This window comes from Macaca nemestrina, chromosome 2, assembly GCF_043159975.1.
Source record: "Macaca nemestrina isolate mMacNem1 chromosome 2, mMacNem.hap1, whole genome shotgun sequence".
Classification (NCBI taxonomy): domain Eukaryota; kingdom Metazoa; phylum Chordata; class Mammalia; order Primates; family Cercopithecidae; genus Macaca; species Macaca nemestrina.
The window spans coordinates 159,514,987-159,531,715 of record NC_092126.1 but is presented as its reverse complement, the minus strand read 5'-3'; the positions used below and the strand labels follow the sequence as shown (position 1 = coordinate 159,531,715).

The 16,729-nt window shown below is 43.0% G+C and overlaps 1 protein-coding gene and 1 long non-coding RNA gene across 27 annotated transcripts in view; one reads left to right on the top strand and one right to left on the bottom strand.

The window, feature by feature from the left end:
• Positions 1-16,729, top strand: part of LOC105470260 (kalirin RhoGEF kinase) — a 700,354-nt gene that overhangs the window by 247,512 nt on the left and 436,113 nt on the right. The window lies entirely within an intron of this gene.
• Positions 946-3,944, bottom strand: LOC105470258 (uncharacterized). Its single transcript, XR_011618446.1, has 3 exons — positions 3,808-3,944; positions 2,361-2,584; positions 946-1,068 (listed from the first exon to the last, which is right to left on the bottom strand). It is a non-coding gene; the product is annotated as an uncharacterized lncRNA (long non-coding RNA).

Below are 16,729 nucleotides of genomic sequence, written 5' to 3'. Positions count from 1 at the left end.
GGTTTCTCCATGTTGGTCAGGCCGGTCTTGAACTCCCAACCTCAGGTGATCCACCTACCTTGGCTTCCCAAAGTGCTGGGATTACAGGCATGAGCCACTGCGCCTGGCCTCTGCCCTACTTTTAGGGACAATGGGTGCTATCTAAACACAGGCATTCACCTTGGTCTTCTGGCAGCCTTGAGGAGTAATGGGGCTCTTCATTCAGTAAGTTCTTCCTAAGCCCTGCAGAGTATACCCTGCAGGGTCTGGAAGCTGCAAACACTGCCAAGCTTCTCCTTGTGGATGTGCCCAGCCTGGCTCCCTGCATGGCCCCTTACCTGCCTGAGCCCCATTGCAGAGGCTGCTGCTGGAAGAGGGGAGAAGGGGCAAAGTGGGGTGTCTAGTCCTCCTCCTAAACTTAAGGTCAGGCCCACCTAGCACATACCAGCATAGCTAGGTGGTAGTCTTCTCCACAAGAGAAGGACTCCCACAGGGAGGCCTGCCTCCTTCTCCCAGAGAGGGGCTCCTGAATGAAGAGCTGCCTCCTCCTTAGCCTCATGTAGAGCTTTGTTCCCAGATGTGCAAGTGATTGGCACAGCCGATTTTAGGATGTGTGGGAGGACTGGATGAGAACATACAACAGACACTCCATTTTTGCAGTAACAATAATAGTTACCATTTATTGAGTGTATCCCTTATGCCAGGAACAACCATTAGCTCATCTAAATTAACTTGCCAAGGGCCAGATCTCAGTGCCTAAATTTAGCTCTGGGATAAAGTTGGGCATTATTTTCTCAGCCTGGATTAAATAGGATTTGACCTCTTCAAGTCTACATTTTGGGAAGTGAGTGAAGTACATTCCCTCACTCTGTTCCTGAAAATATTTTATCAGCAGTTGTGGTTCAAATGGAAGGAATTTGGCCACTCAGAGTCAATATCCCGGGGCTGTCTGGGCTGACTCCTGGCTTGGTTAGTCCTGTTTCTCATCTGCTTGACTTGCTGGCTCCTGGATGACCATTCCTTCACCACAGGAGGGTAGTCAGTGTGTTGCCACTGCTGCAGGGAATAGAGTGCATCCAGGTTCACAGGCTGGAAATAAAATGCAAAAACACCTCATTTAAAGTCTGAAAATATTTATATTAATGACTTGGTGCGATTTTTTATTACATCACTTAACTTGAGGAGGGCAAGAGCAAGGAGAGCGGCCTTTTAAGGCTTAGCATTGAGCGTGTACTTCTCCAGACAGAGTTGAACTACAGCTCATCTGTCAAGAACAGTGTGTGATTTTAGCATGAAGTTTCACAGTCTTAGTTTCTCTAATCAGACAGCAGCTACTTGTTGTGACTGCCAGTTTATCTTGTCTGAACCCAGGGGAAGTGGAAAGAGACTAGCATGCATTCTGGATCTGCTATGTATCATATGCTATACTCAGTACTTTTCATGTATTATCATATTATGATCTTTATCTTCTTTGACCCAGACTTTTGAAGAGTTTGTGTGAAAAAAAAATGGGAGAGGGAACAAAATGGAGGAGAAAGTGGAGGCAGAGACCATCAGTTGGTGAGCAGTCTGCAATGTGCTAGTTGATTTTTGTTCTATGATATCAAGGCTGGCTTGGTCCCCCCTTTGCAATGAGATAAATGCCTGTATATCTGGGAGGGTCTCAGTGTAGACACTCACTTCAGGGTTAAAAGCAAACCTGAGCTATCACTCCCCTCCAGTGGTTCCCCAATGCATCTTTTGCCCTTTGTGATCTGGTATCTCCCTATCTCCTACTATCCCTTCTTTCTATCCCTCATTTTATGCTGCTGCTTTAAACCTCCAGGCCTTTGCTCAAGCTATTTCCTCTGATTAAAATGCCCTTTCAAACTACACCTTCTTTGCATGATGAAATCCTGTTGTCTTTCAAGTGCTGTCCAGGTGTTGCCACCCAGAAGCCATCCATGCTTTTCCCTAACCCTACCTCTGCCAAGTTGGACCAAGTGCTCCTCTACTGTCCACCCACAATATACGTCTCTTATAGTATTTTTCACATTTTATTAACATGAACAGAATATGGAATGTGTCTGTCCCCCTCACTAGACCGTGGCCTTGATCTTTTATCCCCAGTGTCTAATCCAGTGTCTGGAATACAATGAGCACTCCACACGTGAATGGACAAGCACACTAAACATCATGAGCATGTGACTCTGGGTGTCAGGATGCTTTGGGCTGCAAGAAACAGAAGACGAGTAAAATTTGCTTAAATATCAAGGAAATGTATTCACATTTTAAGTAGTCATTCAGAGACAATGATGTGAGCTTTAAGATTGATGAATCAGTGCGAGCCTGTCTTCAGGCACTCGGGATCTTTCTGTCTCACTCATCTGCTGAGATCTCACCATTTGGCCAAGAGCTTCATTGCAAGGCTGTTTCCCTTCATGGTTCTAAGACAGCTGCCAGTTGTAACAGAGCAACATGCTTCACTATTCCCCAAGTGATAGGGGTAGCAGGAGAAGGAGGGAGAAACACAGGCAGACATTGACTTCTCTTTCCCAGAAGCTCTAAGCAAATCTCTCCTCAATTTCGTTGGTTCATACTCACTAAGACAAGCCCAGTCCTGAACCTGTAAATAAAAAGGGGAGTGAAATCAGTATGACTGGTTTGAACAAATGATCTGGGGTGAAATGAATGTTAAGGAATCGATGTCCAATATACTACTCTAGAAGGAATACTATATCCTTCTTATCCTTAGAGTCTATCATGTCCCATTTTCTCTTTCCTTTCCTCTGGAACTCTAAGTATGCCTCTGTTAAAACTATACTACCCAACAGGGCAGTCAGTAGCCACATCTGGCTAATTAAACTTAGTGAGTACAGTATACACTACTGTGGTGATAGATACACTACAAGTTCCCAGACTTCACTGCTATGCAATCTATCCATGTAGCAAAATTATATTTGTATCCTTTAAATTTATACAAATAAAAAATTAATTAAAAATAAATTTTGTTTGTTCGTTTGTTTGTTTTTGAGACAGAGTTACGCTCTTGTTGCCGAGGCTGGAGTGCAGTGGCGTGATCCCAGCTCACTGCAACCTCCACCTCCCGGGTTCAAGTGATTGTCCTGCCTCAACCTCCCAAGCAGCTGGGATTACAGGCGCACGCCACCATGCCCGGCTAATTTTTGTATTATTAGTAGAGACGGGGTTTTGCCATGTTGGCCAGGCTGGTCTTGAACTCCTGACCTCAGGTGATCCAACCTGCCTGGGCCTCCCAAAGTGCTGGGATTACAGGCGTGAGCCACTGCACCCTGCTTAAAAATAAAATTAAAAACTCAGTTTCTCAGTTTCACTTGCCACATTTCGAATATTCAAAAGGCACCTAGTGGCACACCAACTGGACAGGACAGATATAGAACACGTCTGTCATCACAAAAGGTTGTACTGGACGGCACTGCACTAGATATTTTAGTTATGTCCCATATCTCTTCTGCTGTATTTTGTGCTTCTATTTGCTTTTCTCTCTGTGCTTCAGTGTGCTGTTTTCTTTCTTCTGTTTCCTTCCTTCCTTCCTTCCTTCCTTCCTTCCTTTCTATCTCTCTCTCTCTTTCTCTCTTTTCTTCTCTCTCTCTCTCTCCCCTTCTTTCTATTTTTTTTTCTTCTTTTGCGGAGTTTCACTCTTGTTGCCTGCCCAGGCTGGAGTGCAGTGGCGTGATCTCAGCTCACTGAAACCTCTGCCTTCCGGTTTCAAGTGATTCTTCTGCCTCAGCCTCCCAAGTAGCTGGGATTACAGGCACCTGCCACCACGCCTGGCTAATTTTTGTCTTTTTAGTAGAGACGGGCTTTTACCCTGTTGGCCAGGCTGGTCTCAAACTCCTGACCTGGTGATCTTTCTGCCTTGGCCTCCCAAAGTGCTGGGATTACAGGCATGAGCCACTGTTCCCTGCCCAGTGTGCTGTTTTCTATTGATTTGTTTCAAGTTCATTCATCCTGCTTGCTGCTGCATCTATTCTGCTGTTACACTCATCCAGTGAATTCTTAAGTTCAGTATTATACTCTGCAATTCTAGAATGTTCATGCAATTCTTTTTATAGATTCTGATTCTCCACTGGAACATTCCAGTTTTTAATCCATTTTGTCCCTTTTCTTTAAGATGTCAATCATAGTTATTTCCTTGTCTGCTAATTCATATCTCGATCATCTTCTATAGACAATTTTATTGTTTTGATTATCAGTAACTTTTCCCTGTCTCTTTATATATCTTATGATTTACCTTGTATTGTGGATATTGTAGATGATACACTGTAGAGGCTCTTGTTAGTTTATCTTTCCCTAAATATTTTGAAGTCTTATTCTAGAATATAATTAAATTACAAAAGATTATCTTGATCCCATTGAGCCTTGGTTTAGACTTCAGTATAGTAGGTATATTTTTATCTTTTTATTAATCCTAGGGTGTAGCCCTTATTCTAAAGATAAGGCTCTTATTCCTATAGGTTGGTGTTTCTGGAGTCCCAAATGAATGCCCAGAGAGTTCGTGAAAGCCTCTCCACTCTGCTTGAATTAGAACTCCCAGCATTTCCCCAGCACTGTGTGACCTCTAAAATTTCTGTTTAGCTCTTAATATGCCCCATCTCTCATAGCTGTTTTCTGCTAGACTTTCTGGAGTCTTGTCCTGCATATGCAAAGCTTGGGATTTGGCTGTGGACCTGAGGGAAATTTTAGTGAAGATTTTAAGTAGCTCCTCTGCATCTCCTTCCACTGTAATATCTTGTCACCCAAATCTCAGCCTCCTTACCAGTCCCTGAACACTAATATCCATTTTTCATATCCATCAAGACTATGGCTGCCCTCTGCTCAGCTTCTATTTCTCTGCTCCACAGTTAGGAAAATATCCTCAGGGAGAAAGCTGAGGTGAATATGGGCCTTACGTTGTATGCTTTCCCTCTTTCAAGGATCTTTGATCTATATTGGTTATTGACCAATGCCTTTCAAATAGCTAATAGACAGTAGGGTTAAATCTGATACCAGCTAGTCATGGACAGACCATAAGTCTCCACATGAACATTTTAAATAAAAATGCAGGTATATTGAGGTTACCTGGAGAGCTTCTATGGAATCAGAAAATCAATGGTAGGGCCTAGGAAGATATATATATATAAGTAACTTGGTCATGGTCACACGTTCTGGGTGGCATATTAAAAACTCAAATCTAGGTCTGCATAACTCCAAAAGTCATGCTTTTGAACCATTAAATTGTCTCCCAAATACACACTTAAATCCTGGACTATCTATAGTCACACAGTGCCTGCTATGGTTTGAATGTGCCCCCAAATTTCACATGTTGGAAACTTAATCCCCAAGTTCATATGTTGATGGCATTTGGAGGGGAGAGCTTTGGGAGGTAATTAGGATTAGATGAGGTCATCAAAGTGGGACGCCCCATGATGGAATTAGTGGCTTTAGAAGGAGAGGATATATATATTTAATTTTTATGTATATTATATGTATATATTTATTTAATTTTTGTTTTTTGAGACAGAGTTTCACTCTTTCACCCAGGCTGGAGTGCAGTGGTGCAATCTCGGCACACTGCAACCTCCACCTCCTGGGTTCAAGTGTTTCTCCTGCCTTAGCCTCCCCAGTAGGTGTGACTACAGGTGCCTGCCACCACGCCTGGCTAATTTTTTGTATTTTTATTCAAGATGGGGTTTCGCCTTGTTGGCCAAGCTGGTCTGTCGCTCCTGGCCTCAGGTAATCCACCAGCCTCTGCCTCCGCCTCCCAAAATGCTGGGATTACAGGTGTGAGCCATCATGCCCAGCCATGAAGTTATATTTTTTTAAGAAAACATTTCAGACAGTTCTAAATTAAAGCTGTGTTTGAGAACTACTATGGTAAACACTAGAGAAATGAGTTTCCAAGAAAAAGAAGTCAGTATGGGCTTATTTGGTCAAGAAAGGCATCAGGAGGAGATGAGACTTCAATTTTGAAGGATGGGAATAATCTGGAGATTTGAGTGTGGGTATTTCATGGTGGGGGGAAATGTGGACACAATATAGGGATGGAATGAGCATAATATGGTGTGTTTGCATGGCAGTGAATAAAACAATTTGGCTGCAAAAGATACTTGGCGTAGGACAGTGATGTGAAATAATAACGTAGATTTGGACCAGTCTGGGGTTGGGAGAGGCCTTAAATACCGGTTAGGAAGATTGGATTTTTCATTGTAGGTATCAGCAACAATATGGTTTGTTTTTTGTTTTCTTTTTATTATTTTGACTGAGAGAATGACATAGGAAAGCAATGTATTAGTGCGGTGAACCTGATGGGGTCAGATGGCTAAGTATAAGGGACAGAATGGAGTAAGGGGACCAAATAGGCAAGTATTTTTAATTTATTATCTAGGCAGGGTGGGCTGAGGGATAAGTAGCAGCAGCAATGGAAGTAAAAGGCATATTCCAGAGTTATTTGAGAAAATAGAGAAAAAGTTGAGCTCTGAGGGATGATGCGAAGGTGTGGGAAGACAGGAAAAGGTGGTAGTTTTGAGATGCTTGTGGAACATCAAGAGGATATTCATATTGAGTCCATAGATACTATCTTAGTTTGTTTTCTGTTGCTATAAAATAATGCCTGAGACTAGGTAATTTATAGAGAAAGATTTATTTAGCTCATGATTCTGGAGGCTGGGAAGTCCAAGAGCTTGTAGCATCCTGTGAGGACCTACTTGCTGCATCATAACATGGCAGAGGGCACCACATGTCGAGACAGGGCAAGTGTGCTGGCTCAGGTTCCTCTTCCTCTCCTTCTAAAGCCACTAATTTCATCATGGAGCGTCCCACTTTTATGACCTCATCTAATCCTAATTACCTCCCAAAGCTCTCCCTTCCAAATGCCATCAACATATGAACTTGGGGATTAAGTTTCCAACATGTGAAATTTGGGGGCACATTCAAACCATAGCAGGCACTGTGTGACTATAGATAGTCCAGGATTTAAGTGTATATTTGGGAGACAATTTAATGGTTTAAAAGCATGACTTTTGGAGTTATGCAGACCTAGATTTGAGTCTTTAATATGCCACCCAGAATGTGTGACCATGGCCAAGTTACTTAATCTCTCTGAATCTGTTTCTCTACCTAAAATAAACAAATAAATTAAAAAGGTTGTGATTATGGCATCTATTACCTCATAAGGCTGTTATGGGGATTGAGATAATGTGTGTAAACCTCATTGTGTAGAGCCTGGCATGTATTTATTCTTGTCAGTTATCTGGGAAGTTATGGTTAGAGAACATTATGAAACAGGAACTTGCATGGGATTTAGGTTCAGGTGGACACTAGATTCCAATTTATCTTCATCACTTACAAGCTGTGTGATCTTAGCCAATTTATTTGGCCTCTTAATAGTGAGTTTTCACTATGTTTAAAATGGAATTAACAATACCTTCCTTGTAGCATTATTATGAGGATTATGTGACATAAACTATGAAGGCTCTTGGCACAGGCACATGAAATAAGAAATAGTATTAGTGTTGTTAAAGTTGTGGACCCCGGTGGATATTCACATGGAGGATGAAGGGTAGAGGACTGAGGTCCATCTTTAGATTGTCACAATAGGCTGTGAGGGACACAAAAGGAAGCCACAAATTGGCAGCCAGGGAAGTGGGAGGTAAGTTTAGATAAGTCAATGTAGGATTGGAGGATTGGTAAGCTTTCAAAATTAGAGTTTTCCTATCATTTTTGTCATACTGAGACTAGATATGATGTGTCAAGGAAGAAAATTCAAGTATGTGAAAACACTGATTCTCCAGAGAAGATGTTCACAAGTCTAGAGACTTGTGAAAGAAGGAAGAGACACTCATCGTGTCTGCAGCCAGATGAGCTGCTGCTGAAAATTACCTGGTCTTGCGGGGCAGACAGGTTGGAATTTCAGAAAGGACTGAATCTGATTCTGACATGAGGTCAAAGTGAATGAGAACTGATGAATAAAGAATTCAGAAACTAGGAAGTGACGGGTTTTCATCGTGGGTGTCAACTCAAGAAAGTAGTAAAAGCAACCATATTTTAAGGGCTGAAGGAGGAAGTGGATGGAGGAAAAACAAAGGCAGCAGGGGCAGAACACACTTCTGAAAGTTTGGTGATGAAGAGAAGGAGAGACAGAATGAAGCTCTGAGCTCACTGGAGGGCTTAGCAGCAGGGTTAAGAGCATCAACTCTGGAACTAGACCTCCTGGGTTTGAAACTTTGACTGATGTTTATTAGCTGTGTGGCTTTGGACAGGTTAATTAGTTTCTTGATGCCTTAGTTTCCTAATTCATAAAATGGAGATGATGATATTGAGGGTTAATATTGGGGAGATAATTATGAGGTTATTAGGAGGATTAAGTGAGTTAATATATATAAAGTGCTTAGTACAGTATCTGTCACATAGGGAGCATTTAACAAATCTTAGCTGTTGCAATTGTCATAACCATCATCATTATTGACGTTATGGAGATAACATTAACATATCATGGAGATAAATTGTTATGGAGAGAAGGGAAGAGGAAGAAGACAAGAGGCTTAGTACTGTTGTAGGTATAGTTTGGCTCTGAAATATGAGCACAGCACCTACCAGGGAGTCTTCTTAGGTCCTACTAAATACTTGGACTTATGAGACTTCCATGGGCCATCTTGGGTACTGATCTACTGAGAATGATATAACACGGGAACCACAGCTTGCCAGCAGAGCAGTGCTTACAGCAGTTCAGCTCAGCCATTCGCTTAGGTGCAAGGAGATAAGATCTGCTTTGGGCAGCTGCAGGAGCTGCCATGGCTTATAAACTCCATGCCCCATGGGAACCAGTATGTTTGGTAACAACTCCATTGGCACAGCTCCCAGAGCTTCTGCAATGAACATTGCAGTTACAAAAATCACCACCTCAAGGATGTCCAAGATATGGTGTACCCATCAGGTGTTTGCAGTTCACTTACAGTTCCTCCCAATCCAGATGAAATTTGTGAAGCAGGGGGTATTTTTTACCATAAGAAACATGATTTAGCAACATGTTGGCACATACCATCTTTTATCTGTTTTCAGGGAAGCTGAACTTGGATGTTAACTGAAGGTCAAGTTACCATGTAAGAGGGGAAAGGGTTTTGTTAACCCTTTGCTCGTAGTGGGATATTTGGCTGTTTTACGGAGAAATCAGACCTGTTCTAGATTGTGAGTAACATGTAAGGGTGTTAGACATGGGATTTGAGATTTAAGCAGTTTGGGTATGGAAGGTGTAAGAAGTGAGTTAGGGGATCGTAGCATGTTTACAGGTCAGAGACGTGGCCTGGTCAGTGAGATGTTTGGCATCCTGGCCAGTTACTGAAGATACAGTGAAAGTGTCTCCCAGGTAACCAGGCTGTGCTATCCTTCCTTGAGCAGACTGGATTTATGACAAAAGACAAAAATGGCTTCTCTTTTACACAATATATAAAAGTATGCCAACTGACATGCCAAAAACACGAAGGAAACAAGCAGTGTTTCAAGAGATATTTATTACACCTACAGCCTCTCAGGCCCATATCCCAGCTGCCTCCTGTGTCTGTGGATATCCATGTAATGATCTCTTCAGAACCTGAATACCCTGTGGCCTGCAGGGTTTGCAGGATACAAAAGAGGTGAGGTGTCACATTCTTTCAGTAAGGAATTCTTGGAACCTGGAGATAACGCCACATTTTGGGGTCCTTTATGTTTCTTTTTTTCTCTCTCTCCACCTTTTTGTTTTTGGAAAACTAGCAAAGCTCAATTCTAGGAGAGTGGATAACTGAAAACCAAGAAGGGTCTTGGGGGTCCTGGGCCAGAATATACACACATGAGGTCTGTGTGTTACCCTATTTGCACAAGAAAATGTGTCCTGGGTCAGTCCAAGTTCCATGAAAGCAAAATTGCAAAGTGGGGGGGGATTTTGCCTTTGATTCTCAAGTCTATTTTAGGGCTTCCCTCCTTCTCTCTAGGACCTCTCTGCCACTTTGTAGGATCTCATCCCTGGGTCATGTTCACAAAGGACCTTGCCCTCTTACTAAACTGTTTCTATATTTAGGATAAACTAATTGCAGGAGGGATTGCAGGAAAAATTGCATTTTAATAGGCATCTCACCTGAGTGAAAAACTGTTAAGAGCCAAAGGGACTGAGTCTCTAATAGTGAGAGTTGAGGTGTGGCAGAGAGGGTGGGGAAGGAAGAGTCTGGAAGCAAGCCAAGAGGAAGTAAGATTCCCTGGTCAGGCCACCCAGGGACAGCAGGAAGGCACCAGTGCCCTCAGGCAGAGCCCTGAGAGGGTGTCTGGGCCTCTGAGTGTGTGAAGGTGGAGGTGGTGGGAGGATGGACAGGCACCTTTGGGCTGTGTCTGTGCAGTGCCCTGTGGTCACTCTGAGGGTGCATGTCTAGTGGGCAGACTGTGGATGTTTTTCATGTGAGCTGCAGGTGTGATTCCCCGGCTACTGCAATCTTAAATTCACACCTTTCCTCTGTTTTTTACTATAATGAAAAACATTTGGAAAATATGTGCAATAGAATATATGCTCATATGTGGATTTCAAAATCTATCATATGTGTAGCACTTAACAAAGCTTTTTCATAACCATCATTTTGTTTGAATCTCCCTGATACCCTAAGGTTTAAGTAGTTTAAATTGTTACCCACATTTTACAGATAAGGAACTGAGTTTGAGACCAATGATAAAGCTTGTCAAAGTTTATTCAGCAGAGTCTGTACTGATTTGAATTCTGTTCCTTGCGCTCTCACACTCATAAAATTTTATTTTGGAATTAACTGGACAGCTAGTTTCCCAGATATAACAAGGTTCACCTGCAAGGAGGTTGTTGGTTCTCTCCAGGGCACAAGCTTTTATGGATGATCCACTGTAGTGTACACAGGGTATAGTGAACATGGTTGCTGTTGGGATGTGCATATTTAGGCAAAGAAAAGCCATTGGTTGTCTTGTGTCCTCTTAATCAGCTCATCAAAGCTGAATATGAACATATTTAATACCAATGTAATCTATAATTACAGTATAAAATACTAACAATAGATAGTAAGGTGGTTTGAAAGTTAAAACTCTAAATCAGATGCTTTTGCTAAATTTGGCAAATGAAGGAAAATAAACACAAGATTCTTAATATACTTGTCCTATGAAATAATTTATGCTTCTTTAAAAAAAGAACAATAATAACATTTTAGCTATTCCTATCATTGAAAGGAGAAAAAGGTTTCTGTTTGTTTTCCTAATTTGCGTTTAAATAGATTCATTTAACATTTACTGTATTAAGAACTAGATTTGTATATTTTCACTGGATTTTAGCCAGCAGAAAAAAAATTTACTTAGCTTGGTTAAAAACAAAACCCCAAAAGAAAAGGAGGAAAAAAAAACCCCAAATGTCTTATGTGTAACATCTATATTCTTAATGAGACTAAACTATGTTGATTTCAAAGAGATACAATTTCATTATTTAGACATGAACTTTCCTCTTTGTAGAATTTTTTTTGTTATATTACATTTTGTTGAACTCACCATTTGTGGCTTCTCAAAAAACAAAGACAAGTTTGAAGGCACTTTGGAGATATTTTTAGTTTAAAATGTCCTAGCTGGAAGGGAGCTTAGAAAGAGTCTACTTATCTGGACACTAGCAACCGAAGAACCTATGTCCAACTCAGCATTCATTCATTCATTCATTCATTCATTCATTCATTCATTCATTCAGTGAGTACTGAGAGAACTAGAGCTATTTGAATCAGCTGTCCCCAGACATCTGGTATTCCATCTTGGTGGGGCAGGCAGTGGAGGAAGAGGAGAAGAAGGAGGAGGCAGAGAAGGAGGAGCAGGCTAGATAATGGCAGGGGAATGTTCCTATTGAGGAATAGCACCTTACCCCAGCTGGAGTACCGCAATGCCCTTTCAGCTAACTTTTAAGGATAACTGCCCTGTGGAGCTCAAGCAGAGCAAGTCTTACAGCCATATGAGCAGGAGGCAGGGCGGTGTCCCCAAAGCATGGCTCAATGGTGAATGAATTAAATCTACACCCTGGAATTTACTTCCCTGAACCTGTTTTCCTGCCTGTGAAGTGGGCCTGATGATAGCACCTTGTGGGATTGTTTTATGGATGCAATGTAATGATGAAGGGTGAGTGAACATTTTGAACTCTAAAGCATCACACAATTGTCAGGGCTGAGACTAAGAAGCTTCCCTTCTTCCCTTCTTCTTTTTTTTTTTTGAGATGGAGTTTCACACTGTGGCCTGGGCTAGACTAAGAAGCTTCCCTTCTTCCCTTCTTCTTTTTTTTTTTTTTTTTTTTTTTTGAGATGGAGTTTCACACTGTGGCCTGGGCTAGAGTGCAGTGGCACAATCTCAGCTCACTGCAACCTCTGCCTCCCGGGTTCAAGTGATTCTTCTGCCTCAGCCTCCCAAGTAGCTGGGATTACAGGCACCCATGACCAAGCCCAGAAGCTTCTCTGGCTATAAAATAATGCCATTTTTCTCACTGACATTATTTTATTCAAAAAGATAGAAGTGTAAGTTGTAGCAATGAACATATCTTCTGATCCAGGAGAATCAACAAAACTATTTTTTATTTTGGGTGGAAAAAACGCATTCTGTACATTTCCAGATTGAGCCTATTATAAAGCAGGATGCTTACCTCCATTCTGCAAACCACTATCTCTTGCAAATGAGGAGAAGACCAGAAATGAAGTGATTCTTCCACAGTCTCATGTGGAGTTAGTGACAGAGCTGGGCCTGGAACCAGCCTAGTCCTCATCTCACTTGACTGTATATATACATGCACATGCATGCATTCATGCATGCACACATTCTACCTCTGCCACCAGTTCCACTGAATGCAACAGAGATGACTGTGACCCTTGCAGACAGCCAGCCTTGCAAAGGTGAGGATTATATGCAAGTAGGCAGCAAGTTTAGGCCCAGAGAAGACTTGTGATTGTCCCTTAGGAAACCCTAGCTCCTGACATCACATGAGACCATCTAATCCCCAGAGCAGGTCTTTTTCTCTCTGCTGAGATGTGTGTCGCCTCTTTGGAGCACCACCTCCAGTGACAGCTAAACTTTTCCAGAATGTCCCAGACCCCAGTGACAAGCTGGTATGCTCCAAATATAGGAGGCAAAATCAGTTGGGATGACATGGGCGCAGACCTCATTCTGTAAGAAGCTGATTCAGCAAGGTGCACAGTTCCTTCAGCACTCTCAACTCTCACCTTTCTTTAACTCATTTTTGCATTGCTTTCCACCCTAATTGGCTGGTGTTCAGCTTTCCCTACTCTGTGGTCGAGGGATCTGGTGCCAAGCAATCTAATCATTCTGGTGCCAGCACATAAGTCATCTACTTATTTGCATATCTAAATCACCATTTAACATAAAATACAGGGAAGGTCACTTATCGGCCACTGAGACATCCAAGAAAGTGTATGGAGTGAGCATTTTCATCACAAGTTCCAAGGACTTCAGGCATTTCAGACTTTCATTAACTTTATTGATTCTTTTGTCAATAAAGAAAAGAAATGAGAAATTATTTTAAAATAGGGCTGGGAGGCAGGCTTTTAAAGATAAAATTACAGAATGAGAGTCCTCTAAATTCCTGGGGTGTCTGTCTTTTCCTTCTTGTCCTTAATAATAATTAAAGAAGAAAAAATAAAAGCCTTGAACAAATGCCTGTGATGTGAGGGTAGCTGAGGCTGGAGGACTCCGTATAGTGCACAAAGCACAAATATCGACCCAACCTCTACAGGAGCCCCAGCCTGAAATAAATCCTCTGACACTCAGAAGTAAAGAATGGTCCTTTCGTCCTTTCTTTACTGTCGGTGTAAGTAGATGGAAGTGTAATTCAAAAGGGAGAATAATCTCCAAATCATGCACGTTTGCCTTTGGAAGGTGATGATTTTATACTTAAGTGTGGGTTGTTACAGCCCTGATGTCTCTCTCCTGACCTTTAGACACAAATAACTGCCTACTGGATACCTCCCCTCTCATAAGCCTCCCAAACTCAGCACATCTAGAACAGAACATACTATTTCCCACCCAAGCTTCCTACCTTACTGTTGAGGCAGCATCTGTGGTGGTACTTTTTATTACCAGGACTCAGGGTGCCATGCCAGAAGCCTGGCTGTTCTCTCTACCTCTTCCCCACCTTCTCCTCTCTAAACAACCAAGTCCCCAATCCTCCTAGTAGCTTTCAAATCTGCCAGTTTCTCAGACTCTACTGCCACTCCCCTAATCCAGGATTCCAGGTCCTCCCCCTCGTCAGGATTTCTGGAGCAGCCTTCTAGCCATTTTTCTCTTCCCTTCCAGTCCACATCCCTCACTGCCATCAAAGCTCACTTCACACTTCACAACCCAGCTTAAAACCTTCCACCAACACCTGGCAGCCGACAATGTGTGGTCTAGGTTCCCTGAAGCCTGTGTGCAAGGCTCTTTGTGGTCAGCCTGTCCCACCTACCTCCCCAGCCACACCTCCTCCTTGATGTCAGGCTCCAGAACACAGCTGAGGACCCTTCATTGTCCTCAACACAGTAGGCTGCCCCAGTTCTGTTGCTTTGCCTGAGCATGCATCCCACTGGCCTTCACCTCGCTGATTCCTACCTGAATCAAGGCTCGACTCAGATGTCACCTCCTCTGAGAAGCCTTCTCTGCTCTTCCCCATCTCCTCAAGGATAGGTGAGGTGTCCGCTTCTGTGCTCCCTCAACAGCCAGTATTCACCTCTATCTTATCAGTAGATGTTTTTTGAGTTGTAATTTTAATCACATTGTGTGCCAGATTGTAATAAAGTTGTATCTGAGTCCATGTCAACTTTCCACATTAGCCTGTAAGCCACTAATACTCAAGAACCATATTTTAGTCATTTTTGCCTCATGTCACCTCCAGCGGTCCCTGGCATATAGCAGGTGTCCCATAAATATTGGTTGAATGTAATTGAAATAGTCAATTCACTCTTCTGTTAAAGGGACATAATTGGATAAGGCTGCAGTTCTGGCTCCGGAAAGCTGGTACAATTATGGCCACTTCTTAGCCTGCTTCTGTTCTCAGCTGCTTCCTGCTCCACTCTGCAACTGGGCTGCGGCCTTTAGTCCATCCCAAATGCAGTGTGAGGCTTAAGTAGTGCAGTTCTCTTCTCCAAATGTACTCTTTCACACCTTTCCTGGCTTTTGCTCACTTAACCATTGTATTTTGGTCTTCCGCATGTGTGAGTCACTGAGCTGAGATGATGAGGAGCCTCGGGCTATGGCACATTGGAAATGGTTGAGTTTCCAGGTCCTCACCCTCATCAGGTTTTCTGTAGCAGCCTCCTAACCATTTTCTCTTCCCTTCCAGTCCGCAATCCTCTGGGGAAGAGAGAACTGTAAGGGACATGTGATGGCTACCTTCAAATATTTAAAGGGCTGCCTTAAAGAGAAAAGAGTAGAATTTTCTGCTCTGGACAGAAAATTACAGAAAGTCCAACTTCAACTGGCTTTAATAATAAAGAGGATTTATTGGCTGAGGTCCAAGGAAGTCCAGAGACAAAGTGGAAACCAGACAACGCTCAGCCAGGGCTCTGCCTGCTTCCTGCAGTTGTCTTGGCTCCACCCTTTCTCTACCCATTGGCTTCACCCTTAGGCTGCCAGAAGAATGGCTGCAACAATTTGAGGTCAGAGCCACATACAACAATACTGGAGGAAGAGAAGTTATAACTAAATAACTAGGATTCTGTTTTCCTATAAGTTTCTAGCAAAATTCCCTTGTGTTTTATTGTATTAAATTGGATCACATTCTTATATCTGAGACAATCCCATTGGTTGGGAAATGTCATGCACTGGTTGGCTTAGGTCTGGTGTCCCAAAGAGCCAGGGGTTCTGGTCAGCTCCCATTGAAGTATGTGGGCTGCCTGGAAGACGGCTGGATACCTAAGTGAAAACCAGGGTATGGAGTTAGGAGGAGGAAGATGGCTCAATGCCCACTGTGCTAGCACCAGGCAGTACTTATACCACCCTTAAAACCCTCATTTTCTGCTTCCCAGTTGGTTATAGCAGAAACCCTGGAATCGTGAGGCTGCAGAGTTATGAGAAAAGTTGATTCAGTTCAGAATCAATTCAACATTGTGTGTGGCTGGGCAGTGTATAAGAGGGGCAGGGGCGAGTAAGGATGTCCCTGTTGCTTTCTTCAAAGATTTCTGTCTTCTACTAGTGCAGCAGGAGATGCATTAAGCCTCCCAGCTTGTCTCCTCAGCACCTGTCCCTAAAGCAAGCATGCTGGGAATGGTAAACAGCTTCCTCTCCCATCTCCCAATCATCTCACTCATTTTCTCTTTTTCCCTTAGGCTCTGTAATGCAACACAGCGGCTGCTGGTGGGTTCTTTTTTTATTTTTTTTGAGACGGAGTCTCGCTCTGTCGCCCAGGCTGGAGTGCAGTGGCGCAATCTCGGCTCACTGCAAGCTCCACCTCCCGGGTTCACGCCATTCTCCTGCCTCAGCCTCCCGAGTAGCTGAGACTACAGGCACCCGCCACCGTGCCCGGCTAATTTTTTGTATTTTTAGTAGAGACGGGGTTTCACCATGGTCTCAGTCTCCTGACCTTGTGATCCGCCCACCTCGGCCTCCCAAAGTGCTGGTGGGTTCTTAAGCTAAAAGTGAGGGCCCTCCTGAGAAACCAGGCTGTGCCCCACCCCATTAAGACTCTCCGACTCAGAACAATAACTGAGCAGCAAGAGAGCTTTTCCCCCTTCCACTAGCTCGGAAAGTTTTGCCCTTTTCGACC